The sequence below is a fragment of the Amblyomma americanum genome, chromosome 2, assembly GCF_052857255.1.
Source record: "Amblyomma americanum isolate KBUSLIRL-KWMA chromosome 2, ASM5285725v1, whole genome shotgun sequence".
Taxonomy (NCBI): domain Eukaryota; kingdom Metazoa; phylum Arthropoda; class Arachnida; order Ixodida; family Ixodidae; genus Amblyomma; species Amblyomma americanum.
The window spans coordinates 84,643,247-84,658,114 of record NC_135498.1 but is presented as its reverse complement, the minus strand read 5'-3'; the positions used below and the strand labels follow the sequence as shown (position 1 = coordinate 84,658,114).

The 14,868-nt window shown below is 44.2% G+C and overlaps 1 protein-coding gene and 1 long non-coding RNA gene across 2 annotated transcripts in view; both read left to right on the top strand.

Annotated features, from left to right (window-relative positions):
- Positions 1 to 14,868, top strand: part of LOC144121541 (uncharacterized) — a 163,041-nt gene that overhangs the window by 18,417 nt on the left and 129,756 nt on the right. The gene's annotated exons all lie outside the window — the stretch shown is intronic.
- Positions 5,542 to 6,670, top strand: LOC144118754 (uncharacterized). The gene is made up of 2 exons (XR_013312125.1): positions 5,542 to 5,696; positions 6,340 to 6,670. It is a non-coding gene; the product is annotated as an uncharacterized LOC144118754 (long non-coding RNA).

The following is a 14,868-nucleotide window of genomic DNA, read 5'->3' as shown; positions in this document are numbered from 1 at the left end:
CCTCTTTCAGTCCCCTGCTGACATCGCAAAGGCCTTAACGGATATTGCGTGTGGCCTAGAGTTTCGCTTTATATCTGCTTTACCTTCTCCTACCATATCCAAATGCACCTCAAGTGATTTCACTGTGGTCTCTATGCCTGAGCTGTCGCAAATTGTTTTGCGCATATCCCCAGCGGCTCCTCGCCCCGATAAGGTCAATTCATCTAATATCAAAATTTTGTTCAATGAATCTCCTGCAGACCTGTTGGCTCTAACTAGCCATTCTATTCAAGGTCCTAGGATATCGCATGAGTGGCGTCTTGCTGAAATAATTCCATTGCTTAAAAAGCAAGCGGAGGGCTTAACTTTAGACAATATACGCCCTACTTCGTTAACATCGAACCTAGTGAAATTGGTGGAAAGGGTCATTCTCAGCCGTGTCATGTCATTCATTTCAGAAAATGCTCTATTAAATCCATGTCAAATTGCTTTCAGGCCGGGTTGTTCAATTTGGTGTGCTCATGCATACCTTGAGAGTCGTATTAAATTAGCTCGCAATAAAAAACAGTTTGCTGCGCTTGGATGTCAGTAAACCATACGACTGCGTTGAGCACTCGACTCTATTACAAAGATAACAGGAACTCAACGTCCCAAGCTAATTTGTAAAATGGATTTCTTTATATTTTTGGAAAATAGAGAATTTTAGTGCTGCCAAAATGCTGTTTCCTCAAAGAGATTTCTACAGACAAGAGCTCTTCCGCAAGGATCAGTTCTCTTACCTGTACTTTTTAACATTTTTCTAAGCTCAATTCCATGCATCCAAAATGTGAAAACTTTTTGTACGCCGACGATACTACATTTTTTGCATCAGCAGGTGACATTCACACTCTTTATCGAAACCTGCAAAATTACGTCAATGTTCTTGACAACTGGCTAGGAAGAATTCATCTGTACCTTAATGTGAAGAAATGCGCATTGTTAGTATTTCCAGTTTCTGTTCCTCTAAATATCTGCCTGGTCTATAGAAATAGCATAATACCTCAAGTTCAGACGGTGAAGTATCTCGGAGTAATATACGACTCTATCCTGGCAGCCACACACTGAGGTAGTTTTTGCAAAAGGAGTTCGGGCCATTGGCATCCTGCGCATGCTTTGTAGTGCTAGGTTAGGCATTAGAAGGCATACGCTTCTGATGATTTATAAAATGTACGTCCGCCCAATTTTAGAGTTCGGGTGTGTTCGGGTTATAGGCTCCTGCCTATAAACTTCGCCCTCTTGTGCTTTTGGAGCGTGAGGCGTTGCGCCTTTGTCTGGGGCTTCCAAAATATGTCGCCAATGCTGTTCTGCACTTTGAGGCGCGAATGCCATCGTTATCAGCTAGGTCTCGCCTTTTAACAGTTCAAACATTTTTAAAATTGTGCGACTCACCTCTTCGCGCTTCCAGTATAATATTTCATAGTCAACCTTCCGCTTTTTTAGCGCTGCTTGGTCTCGTTTTCATACCCCGCAGTAATGTTACGTGCAGTCCCTCCTTGATTGCATAAATATTCATTTCACATATGTCCGCCAAATGTATAACAACTCCTCATCTGTCCAGATTGATTTCGATGATATTTTCCCATCGAATGCGAAGCTGGAGCCCTTCCCTCTTCTTCAGACTCTATTGCAGGACCACCTATGGACCTTTCCTTCTCATGTTCTTATTGCAACCGATGCCTCGCAGGATCACGAAAAGGCAGGTGTGGGAATTTTTTCGCCTTCACTGGATTGGTCTTTTTCTCTCCGTCTTCCTGACTTCACTCCAATTTTTCTGGCTGAATTATTAGCAGTAATCTTAGCCTTACGAAAATTAGAAACTACCATTTCCCAGGTAGTGGTTGTGACAGACTCTATCCATTTGCTCTTCCTTCTCCTCACCCACTGAGTCTCGGGCATAACGCCTCTTTAAGTTCCTGATTCCGCTCCATCTAAATTCGTCAAGGTTGCTTTGGATACAAGGTCACAAGGGCTTTAACTTAAATGAGGTTGCAGATTCCTTAGCAAGAGCCTCTCTCAGCGGCCCAATTGTTGCTGTCCTGCCAACGTGTGCATGCGCAGCTGCGGTGATGTTTCGAAGCCACACAATAGTTCAGGAATTTGCTGCATCGGCTATAACATCATCTCCCGAATATCAGCATCTTCTGCATCCTAGGAGAAGCAAAGACTGGCGCTCACGCAGACTAGAGGTCTCTTTCACGCGCTTGCGTTGCCAGGTTCCCCTTCTAAATTTTTACCTTCACAGATCTGGCCTGGCAGCTTCCCCACTGTGCCCTTTTTGTGCCGAGCCTGAGACAATCGATCGCTTTCTGCTGTTCTACCGCCGCTTCTCTCATTTTAGGAAGCGTCTTTTGCAAATTCCATTTCATCAAGTGGGCTCTCCTTTGTCTTCCGCGGTTATTTCCATTGGCGCTTCTTTGCTTGGACGAAGCAACAGGAGTGTGCGCTCTGCTGTGCAAAATTTTCTTCAAAAAACGCAGCGACTCTCATTCTAATTTATTTTTTCTGCTTACAGGCATTACAGGCATTGTATACTATTATGCACATTAAGCCATTATCCTGTCTTCGATCTCCAAGTTAACAGGACCACTGTTCTTCCCTCTTAGAATCTGTCAGAATACATACTATTACCACTCCTTTTGCCGTCAAAACTTTCCTGTATCCAGTAATTAACCGCCTGTGTCTTGGCCACTTCTCCGTAGTGGGTATTTGCCAGCAGCGTCTGAGGCCTTCCTTCCTTCCAGATGCAATCACACAGCGCAATATTTTGCTCTCGGTTGGCACTTATCGGATTAGTGTGTGCGTATAAATATTCGTCATACTAAATTATCCTGAGACAGTGATCGCATGTGAAAGTCATGCGCATATTCCTCGCCTTTTTATTTGTAAACTTATCTGTTCTTCCCTAATGAAACAGGATTTGAGGCAGTGTTACTTAAAAGTTAGATCAATCTTGCGTCTTTCCTGAGCTGTAAGCATCGATGCTTCTTCTCCTTCTGAGCATTGCGAGCTGTCGGGGATGCAACTGCACTCTTATATAGGATTTCTATCTCTTTGCTATATCCCTCGCTTGTGCGGCCCAGATTCAAGTCTTTCGCAATAGTCGATGGTTGTTTTTGCTACTTATTTCCACTTTGTAATTTATTCTTGGTGTCGTGCCATCAGCTGCGATGCTGGCAATTCTCCGAGCTCGGAATTCTTCCCAGGCACGGGACCGTACCCACACATTTTCCTTCACCGCACTCATCAGTGTTCTTTGGAATTTTTTTGTTTCTCTTGCCCTTACTTGCATTACCAGTCGACAAATTTGTGCAGTTCTTAATTGTATGCGGATTTGTTAATGCGCTCACAATTTTTGTATGTTTTTAGGCTATTATTTGAGATATCAGGCTTCTTGCTTGAAAAGGCTTGTTTTTTCCATTCTCTCTTCCTATTTATGCAAGGCAGACTGGTCGCAACGTCCTGTTTAATAGCTTGACATTGCTGCAAGGTAGCATGATGGGAATTAGTTAAAACCTGTGCATCCTATATTCAAATTGGTGTGCGGTATTTCATCCAGCTCATCTTCCAGCTCCATCCTTGGAAAGTTGAGAAAAAATGCGCCACCAGATGCTCTTTATTTTGAATGCTGCAGGTGAAGCACTGAAATCTCTGTATACCAGTGCCTTGCGTTTGCGCTAGAGTACTGAATGCAGGATGAGTAAAGACAGCCGCAGTTAGCTGTGTGTATACAAAAATTCGACTCATCCGGGAAGCATTCTCTTTCTCTCAGATTCGGTTTGATGTTCTAAGTTCATCTTTAGCAACAAAGGACAACCATAGATCTAAGAAAACACCAAGAAGAGGAGATGGTCATTCCGAACAGGAACCATTTAGCAAAAATGAAGCCAATAAATCAGGACGGCTTCTCATAGTGTGCTCTGTAAGTAAGATTTTTAGAAGTTTTGGTGAGGCAGGAAAACGAACTATTGATAAGTCTGCATAAAATGGTTTTCGCTTAAGAAGCTGTAAAGAGGTGCTTTAGTCTTCGTTTCAAAAAAGAGGATTGTAATCAAACAAATTGTAATTAAAACTATACCTGAACGAAAAGCAGTATTTTTTGCTAATATGAAATGTGTTCATGGACATTCCAGAGGAGAGCCTAAATTGGAATGTCATTCCAACCGTTCGTATTATCCTGCGTGGTAATTGTAAGATACCCTTTTCCGTGATAACGTCCCCGGCTCATAACCCGCTGTGCTAGTCTTGCTGCATATGCGGTGAACACATGCCGTTCATTCCTTTTTCTCCTGTCAAGATAATGAAATGCCATTTTTGAGGCCTATAGCATTTCTTGTTTCATTCGATCTGTCCTTCAGTTGACGCCAGGATATTTTTTGAAGGATTTACGTTCGTGGAGTTCGATATGACGACGTCGAGACGAGGACACCGCACACCGAAATATAATTTTCTGGTCGGCACGTGCCCTTGCAGTCGATAATATAAGGCCAGCATTTTCCACCCTTCTACCATAGGACTCTCCAGAGGAAGGTGAGTTTCTCTTGAGTGCAGGGCTTCCTGCCCCGACAAGAGTGAGTATCTGTGAAACATATATAACTGAACTGCTCGCGAGCCCACACCCACGCTACTGAAAGAATGAATGTTCGCTTCACATATGATTTCGAGCATGCTTTCTGTATCAAATTATACACCAATTATTAACTTCGCGCTTTTTAGAATTATCCTGGTTCCGTTTCAGTGACTTGTATAACGTATAGACACTTTGAATTCCTTCCGCATCAGGATTCAGCATTCAAGATTCAAGATTCAGATCCTAGGAAATCACATGAAGTTATCGCTTACGAACTAATGAAGTCCGCCACCAGTGTAAATTACCACTGCCGAGTATCGCCATCGGCGCATTTATAGCACCATTTTGCTTCTCTAGTTTTTACGAGCATCCGTTTGCGGTGCTCTGCAGCTTGTAGTGGCACATAACTTGCAGCTTCTATAGGAAGGAATTTATTCTATGCCATTAGTAGCTTTAAGAAATAACTGCAAACACAAATTGAATTTCAGTCGGTGCCTCGTAATACAGTAGAGCTGCAGATTAGAGGGGATTATTTACCGCAATAATGGTATTGTTTGGAGTTGTCTCCGGAGAAGGTTTTAAAGTACGATGTAACCTAGCAAGCGATGTAAGTGAGAATCCTGAGCCTAGATAGGGATTTTTCTGAGCAGGTGCTAATTCTAGCTTTGCATATCGGTGTGCATAGCAGTATCGAACGATATAAGCCATTCTTTCATATGCTAGAGAAACAACAAGACCGCAATGAAGATGTATATGTGATTTGATGCATAAGAGATGCCTCGATTCTCGTAGGATACGCCAGGTACCCTCAATATCAGCCGTAAAAAAGGACACACTTGAAATTAGCATTTCGTTATGTTTGCTGCTTTCCCACTTTTCGAAGCAGACTCAGGACAGACTCAGGAAAGTCACTCTTAAAAATGTTTTGATGCAGAGTACAGGAAAGAGTAGATTTCACTTAGCAGAGGTAACAATGCCGTTCTGTCTGAATGTGCAGTTGAGCACAAAAGAAGCCCTATTCGTTCTTGTCATACGCAGGTAACTCCGCCAGGCTCTATGAATTTCAAGGCTGTTCTCATCGCGGCGGCCATTTTTGGCTTTCTGATGTCAGGTAAGCAACACCAATGAATAAGAAATGTTCTTTACCTTCAAAAGCACAATTGGTACGGCGTTTAAACTAAATCCAATCTAAAAAAAATTCGCAGATTTTGATTAAGTGCATCGCTAATATCAAAAACAATCGCTGAACACCAAGAGAAAATTCGTATAACCGTATTAAGAATTCATGAAGAAGGCGCAGTGAGACTTTCCAACGATTGAGAAGTTCGATCTAATGCCCATCATTTAATTATACACTGAAACATTCTAGTTGCGCGCCGATATAGCGGAGATGAATGAACCGCGAGTGGATACTTTCTAGGGGACTCGTGCGCCGCGGTGAGAGAAAAGAGCTGCTTTGATAACTGTTGTTTCGCGTTGGCAGTACCGCAAATCCACAATCACAGGAGAAGCCCTGTAGCGCCACGGGGTTATTTTTGTGCGGAGAAAACGTAAGCAAGTCAGTTGTTTTTTTCGGTGAACAAGAGTTTCAAAAAAGTGGTTACTTCAAATGTAGTTTGGAATTGGACACTTCCCCTTTCATTGGGATAATAGTAATAGAGACTGATGCGACCGCTTTGCGCAGAAACTATAGAAAAAAATTGACCTTTCGTATGACCCAGTGTTGTGACTCTCCTTTTTTGTCTACTTTTCAGAGGCTATGGCTACGAATGCTGAAGCTGCTGCAGAAGCAAGGGCCGAACCCGTGGCGAACGAACGTGTCGAGGAAGGACCGCAAGAGGCCGGAGCTCGCATTGACCCAACTATCTTGGGATCAATGGTTGGTGGTGGGGTACGTTAGAGCCCGCAGGACCACTCAGGAGGTGTCTGGAAGCCGCACCAACGTTCCATCACTTTTTCTGAAGATATGGACAACACTTTTCGGCAGCCAACGACTGTCGTCACATCATGACAGCTTGAGCTCTTAGGAGAGCTGGCGATGCATACCTTTTGAAATAAACGCGAGTAAAAACTGTACAAAACGTGCGTAATGGTTGCAAAAAAGTTAATAATTATTTCTAGTTCTACCAAACCATAAATTAGACACAATGGAATGCTTTTGTGTGCAAGCGTGGAGCAGCCCGCCGAAGGAACACAGTATGGTCTGCAACAAACCACAGGGAGATAACGGAATAGGGAAACACAGAAAAAGGCATAGATTAAAAATAGAAATGTTGGCGGTGTTCTGTTGAATAGATGTTATCAAAATAATGGCCTTTGCCAGGTAGAAAGAAATGCCAGACAAGGGATTAACCGCGTCAGTGGTTTCGGCAGTTGCCTTTGTTAATGATTCAAGTACTCTGGCAGCAACGAGGCAGGAACATACAGCGAGCGACAGGGACTTGTGGTCCTAGTTGTGCAGTTTGCGATGACATACCGAACTTTCTACGACTTGCGGCACTGTAAGGTCTTCTCAACAACTCAACATGTTCTTCAGGGTGTACAATGTTGCACAGCTAAGCCATCAGCAAGGATTATATCCTTTCGGCAGCTGACAGTAAAAGGCCTCAATTTGTTCACCAGAATGTGCCTACTCCAAAAAGGATGCGAAAGCTAGGTTTTTGAGGGCGTTCAAGCTATTACACCGAACACAGCGTGCTTACTATGCCTTGGCCCCTGTAGTTCATGCGTTATGCTTTCGAAGTAATGATGAACCAACACGCCCAAATATAATCCCTACTGAGGGCAACGCTATTCGCGGCCTTGACATGCGCATTGAAAATATTGAAGCGTGGATTTCTGCTAGTGTTGTTTTTCCGCAGCCGTGTTGGTGAAAAACAGTATGAAATGGCAAGTGCGGTTTTAGAGAACACTTGATTACGAAGCGAACACTACATAATTGCGTGGATGTTTTCCGTTGATATACCGGCTCGTCACTGAAAGCTCACTGCAAGGTATTTTTGTACCTTTTCCTAGACATATACACATAAAACAATTTATGAAATTGAATGAATAAATTGCGACGTAAGCTCAATTGCGTCCTTGCGGATGGTATGCCTTGTCAATAGCTGCATGCCGCTGTTTCCAAGTGCTTATGAGAATAATCTCAGGCTTCTAACGCAGTTCCACCGTGTAGACAAACAATGCATGTGTTTAGCCCTACTGGCTCATGTTTTGCTTAGCTGGGTTGTCATCACCTCTCCTGACGATAATAGGCTTGGGTCAAAGCTTTGGTAGAGGTTAAGCTGATCTATATTCTTCGCGCCACTGATGCAAGTTGAAGACGACAGGGTGCAATGCACTGTGTGAGATATTGTTCATTTTAATTTCGTCAAGGCATTATTTACCTCAAAAACTCTCTGTGCCCCCAATTCTTCGCTAATCACCCTATGTGGGCATGAGAAATAGCATGTGGACAACAACAACAACAATAATGTTGGAGAATACGGGACGCGATCATATGCGTGGTAAGTGAATTAGGTCGTGATTAGAATTTTTCGCGTTGACAAGCAAAACTTTGACATAATTGTATCGACAATTATCAATTTGGCATCGTCGCTGGAGCTCAGATGAATTGTGAAGAAAAAATGGCCAGGCTTAGCTTGGTTAAGCCAAGAATGCGTTGCATATCTCGGTGGAGTTCCGTGCTGCTCCGTCGACTCGATAGGCTATTGATTCGATCTCCATTGAAACTGCTCGTGTAGCAGCGCTCGATCGCCTTTGAGCCGACAGACTATCGGTTCGAGGGCCCTCGAAATGCCCCTGTGACAGGGGTATAAGACTGTCTCGACGGAGGAGCGCAGCTCTTTTATACATATGCCGTGACGTCAATCATAGCGCAGCGCCCCTAGCGGGAACAGCGGGAGTCAGGTGGTGGCTGCGGCCGCGCGCGACCGCGCCAGTTGGGGCCCAGCTTTTCCTCCGTGACGTCACGCGGCGGGGGAGCGCCCCTAGCGGGAGGAGCGGGAGTCAGGTGGTGGCTGCGGCCGCGCGACCGCGCGAGTTGGGGCCTAGCTTTTCCTCCGGCTGTTGTGACGTCACGTCACGTGGTTTGGTGGCTGCCCGGCCGCGCCCAGGGGCTGAACTGAGTGATTGCAATATGCAACGCATAAAATCTGGTGATTTGGCTCACGTGGCTAAACCTGTTATAGCAGTTGCCGTGCTCCTCCCACGGCTCCTCGGCTCTCAAGGCGCATAAAAGGGATGTGCTCTGTCGGTTTTTTGGAGCCATTTTCTACTGCGGCGCGTAGGGAATATCATGAGTCCGAGAAGCAGCGATCGGTTCAGCATTTCACCTACAGCACACCTAGAAAAGAATGGCTGGTGGGGCATAATTCTCACGTATCCAAGGATGTACACGCAGTTCTTGCAGAAAACACAGCAGACAGTTCCAGATGTTCCGTTTCGTATACACAAACTATAAAAAATCAGAAACACTGACAAATACTTTTTAATGACTTCTGAAGAATGCAAGAAATGTTCGAAATCTTTAGGAAAACTTTTATCACCGATCATTTGGTTTGGATATACCAAGTCTCAATGTCCGAAGCACAAAGTTCTATTTTGTACCATTCACTCAAATATTTCTTGTTTCATTTACAACAGAATGCCACTATTGTGGCACAGCTAATCGAATACAAATTACGCAAGTGTTGCTTTTCAAAACTAAACTTTATAACATTAAGTCCTTCGGCCCATCTGTCACCTACACGTGACTTTCTAAAAAATTGTTTCAAAATCAATTCGAACCGATTGCGTTGAAATGATGGACGGCGACATGCGCAAGGTAAAGAATAGCAATTTCATCTCGGCAAGTATTGTTGACTTTTAAACGAATTAAGTGCACAATCTGTGGCAGCTCTACTTCAGCTGAAATCTGAAAGCCACAGTGTGCACCCTTATAGCGCTATCCTCAGAACTAGAAAAAGCTTCAAACTGACAAGGAGAATATTTATATACTAATTTTCACCCTTATTTTTATTAGTCTTTTTCCTTTATGATTCTATAGAAGCGCACTGTAAACGAACGGTGCACTGGGCGAGTTGGTTGTTATTTATGGTTGCTTAAGAAAATAAAGAATGTTTCGAGAATGCGAAACCAAATGAAGACCGTTAGCCAAGTTGTTTTCACGTATACTTTCCACAATATTGTTTTTGTTGTTGCGACTGAAGGTAGAATGAAAAGAAAAGTGCCGGGCCTGTCCAATGGCTTAACCTGAGTCACAATCGCTGCCACGTGCAGACACTGGAAGAGTTGAAAGAAATGTGAGAGGAAAGATTGAAAGAAAGGACGCGCGTCGCAACAACCGCGTCATCGGAAGCAATGACGACGGTTTAGCAACAGATTCCTCTGGTGACCAGGAGCCATGGCCACACGTACGACAGCCCAGAGACCCCAGCCCCGTAAGCTAAGTAAGCCACCTTCCTTTCGACAAATTCGGATATCAACGTGTATATAACAAAACAACGATTCGTTTGGTAGCACTGGCATTCCTCGGCGAACAATTGTTCGCCTGCCACGGCCCTCCAAATTTCGCTGTTAATTACGGTTTAGAGGAAGAAAGGTCGTCGGTACTAACCCTTCAAACATACCAGGATTAAACTTAACTAACAACTTTTAGCGCCGAATAGGGCTGATTCCTTTGCCCCGCTGAAAACCCTTTGCGCCAGGGACACAAATTTGTCACCAATGGCGACGCCATGTGGCACCAGTCTCGGCACACTCAGAAAAATTACTGAAGGTGGTGGTGGTTACATCTTACTGCCACAAAATGGAAAGAATTAGCTGGGGCTTGGGCGAGTCCACGGTGGCCTCCGGTCGAGGACGACCTCTAGAGTATTGACCTTTTCTGCTTTTGAGCAGAAATGCGAAAGCCGTTGTTGTATTTGTTAGCCTATGAAAAAAAGGCACATACCCACAATGGGGGATTGGCCAAGAATCGGGTGACTATTCACCTCTATTCAGGTAATTAAAATTAAAAGCACGCGGGAAACTAACACCGGAGGAAAGGGATGACAGTTTTTACTTCAAAATTAGTACTTATAATAATAATAAAATAATAAAGAGGAACTGCATTCGAAAGCCGTTCTTTGTCCTCTGTCACTGAATTTTCCTTTTCTTTGTTTTCCGCCCTATAATTCCACTTTGTTTTGTTTTTCTGTGTATTTTTTTCTGTATTTGTTTGATATCCCGATCAAAACGCACGACAGATTTTTTTGTCGCGGATCTGTCGCGAGACAAAATTTTGTGTCGCAAAACGAGCTGTCGTGTCGTGCCCTGTGTCGTGCGACAGAGGTTCGTGTCTTGGGTTTTTAAGCGCGACAAATTTTTTGTAATAGGTTTTGCCGCTCGACAGACATCTTTTGTCGTGCAATGAAGGTCCCTGTCGTAGCATTTGTCGCGCGACAGGTTTCTGTCGCAGCTACTGTCGTGCGAAAGAGGGAGTCGTGCCACGCGACAGAGACTTCGTTCGTCAACAGAGTTGCCTGTCGTGTGTTCATCTGCGCGACCGACTTCCAGCACACCTCGTTTCATGCGACAAAAGTGCCTGTCGTGAGGCCTGTCGCGCGGCACGACACCTTGTTGTGGGATGCGCCGCGCGACAGATACCTGTCGTGGAATGTGTTGCACGACAGATACCTGTCGTGTATAAGTCGCGCGACAGATATCTGTCGTCGATTGTGTCGCGCGATAGATACCTATCGTGGGATCTGTCATACGAGAGATTTCTGTCGAGGTTAATGTTTTTGTTGCAGAATTCTATAAATACTTTTGTGCCGTCGTGTGACAGCGATAGGATCAAATTGACCAAGAAGCGTTAAAGCGCGTTCACTGTGGCGAGTCGCGAAGGGGTTGCAAGGTGCTCTGGTCTGTTGGTGACGGGCGCCGAACAAAATGATGTGTTAATTCACATTGGCGAGTAGAGTTTTCAACTACCTTTCCGCAACCTGGCTATCTCTTCGAACGAGAATGGTTGTTGTTAGCCTTTCAAAAGATGGCACATACCCACACTGGGTGATCGGCCAAGAATCGGGTGTCTATTCACCTCAACGCAGTTAATAAAAAGGAAAAGGAAGTGGGAGCGCAACACCGGTGAATTCTTCGTCAAGAACAGAAAAGGGATGAGAGTTTTGATATCAAAATTATAAGAATAATAATAAAGAGAGGGACTAGATAATATTGATTAAGTCTAAATGTAATAATTTATAGAAAAGAAATGTTTGGAACACTTAGCAAGGCAGGCGGTGAGATTCTATCAGGAAATTTAGAACAGCGGTACAAACAGATCTGTTGCTGGACCCAAATGTGGTGGCGCCAAATGATAGCAAGAGCGGTCTGCTCAAACTAAGGCCGAGTATGCTGCAAGGGCTCCTCCAGCAACCGTTTTCTCAGAGAGTTGAATCGGCGACAATACAGCCAGAAATGTTCTATAGATTCAGGCTCACGGCAAAATGCGCAAAGGGGAGAGAGCGCCAAATCCAACTTGTGTAACAAGAAATTTAGAGGGGGGATGCGGCAGCGGAGCCTCGTCAGTGATACTTCAAGCTGCCGAGAGCAACAAATTTTCCTGTTCCAATAATATTCAAGGTGCTCATAATCCGCCGATGTTAAAAATGTTTTGTCTTGCGTGCTTAAAAACGCACGTCGTCGAAATCTAGATGCTGTAAAATAGGCTGTTGCCGGGATGATTGGCAACACGAGGCCGCTGAGGGAAGCCTTTGCGAGATTGTCAGCAATCTCATTTACTGTCACACTGCTGTGACCGGGAACCCATACTAAATGAACAAGGCTCAAATGCGGAGGAAAATAAGGATAAGAAAGTTGTTAAAATGGGACCCTCAACATGTGCAGCGAGGGACGAACACAAAGATAAAGAATCAGTAATTACTGCAACTGCTGTAATAGAGGGGTCTAACTTGAGTAGAGCAAGTACAACTGCTAGAAACTCGGCTTGAAAAATAGGGGTGAAATCTGGAAGGCGCAGTGAAAAGGACCAGTCTAAATTCGAGCAAAATATTCCCACACCTGCTTTTTCATCGCATTGGGATGCGTCAGTGGCTATTGCTATACCTGTAGGTAGGGTCCTCAGATGATCTTCTAGATGACCATTTAGAATACTCAGTCGCAAAAGTTTTGCATTTTTTGGGATTATGTCGTCGAAAACAATGTGGATAGCGGGCCCATTGCGAAGCGTAGGAAGGATATCATAAATGTGTACATCTAAAGGCTGAAGTAATTTTTGCACAAACACTACCTGAGTGGAATTGAAACGAGACCAGGGAACACCAAAAAGGAATTCGGCTGACAAAAGAAATGCTTTGATCCTGAGGTAAGTTTGCACAGTTACAAAATTGAAGTCTTGATAAGAGAGGCGGAATGCGGGCTTCAAGGTACAGCACAATGGTAGCCACAAATTTTGGAAGACCGAGGCACATGCGAAGTGCTTCCCTCTCTAAAAGGACGATAGGACGAAGTTAATATGTAGCCGAGCCTGAAAACAACACTGATCCAAATTCTAAAATTGGCCTGACATAAACTGTGTAGATCATTAATAGCGCATCTCTGCGCACGCCGTACCGGTGATGACATAATCTCCTTAGCATGCCTACGGCACGAGCCCCTTTCGCCGCGACATGGTCAATGTGAGGTCGCCAGGTGAGTTTGTTGTCATAAATGACTCCTAGGTATTTTAGAGATATAACCTGCGGTATTATTTTTAACTGGCAAGTGAGAGAGACCACTACAGGAGTGTATAGAGGGAAAACAAGGGTGGTGCACTTGCCGACATTTAACTTCAGGTGTAATGTGTTCAACCTGTGCTCAAGTGTATTCAAATATGACTGCAACAGACCATACAGGGAATGTATATCCGGCGCAGCAGCAAAAGACGCAATGTCGTCCGCATAGACGTAAGTGCGTACATGGCGGTGGAGAGTAATTGAGCTCAACAGAATATTAAAGAGCACAAGAGAAAGAACAGCTCCTTGCAGTACACCTCGCGTTTGCGTGTACCTTTGAATGAACGCCATTATGGACGCAAAAGAATTCCTTGTTATAAAGAAATGCGAATATACATGCAACCATATAATCTGGAAAGTGAAGAGACTGTAGCCTATGTAGCAGGATGGAGTGTTCTACACTGTCGTAAGCATTGGCGACGTCTAACGTAACCAATGCCGCGACCAGGCATTGACGACGAGCAAGGAGAATTCTGCTCTTATTATCAGCATGTACATTTTATATCGAACACCGTGGCCGGAAACCAAGTGGGCAATGGCTGAGTATAATTATGCGGTTCACAATGGCTGACACCCGAATTAGTAACACCCTTTGTATCAACTTTACCACGTTTGATGTTAAAGAAATTGGCCTATTATTATCCAACTCATGGCCTCCACCCTGATTTTTAAGTAAAGGGATCATCTTGGACAGCTTTCACTCAGAAGGTATCCAAGCGTGTTTGAGAGAGTAGTTTATTAGGTGCAATAAGGAGTTGGGAGACCCTTCAAAGAGAATCTTGAGCATCTTTGTAGTAACACCATCAGGACCAGGAGAAGCAGCTGGCAATCTCTGAACGACTTGCGAAAGCTCTGATAGCTTTACTTGTGAGGCATCATCATTTGGCACGACTGATGCAAACAACATTGGGCGCAAAAGTAGTAAAGACGAGAACCGCTTTTGCAGGCCAGTGGCAATTAATTCATCCGCCGGATAGCTTAACTAATGCCTGAAAATTATGAGAGGACATGAGCTGTTTCCTAGACCATAGAAAACCGAGTAGTGCACGTCGGTTGCCCGCCTTTGAAAGATTATCGAAGTGCTCTGAGTCATATTTTTCCTTCGCGCGAGAAACTGTGCGTTTAAAGGTGGCTGCAATAAATTTATAATCACTCCAGTTATTCTGGCATTGGTTATGAAGAAGCTTTTTCCATGCTGCCTTCCTCCGCCTGTAATCACTCGTACAGTCCGCATTCCACCAGTTAGAAGATTTTACTTTTGTTGGCCTTACCAGGAACTCCGAGTTTTTACGGCTTTCCTCTATAGCCAGACATATGCTTGCTGACTGGTGGACCCCGGCAATGTTAGACACTGAAGCAAGGGCAGAGCGCAACGCCGTCTGAAATCTGTCATAATTTACAAGTGACCGCAACTGAGAAGACGAAGGATTAACACGACATATGATATCAAAATGAATAAGTATATGCTAACTTGAGGTGCCGCTACGAACAGCAGACCAAATCGTT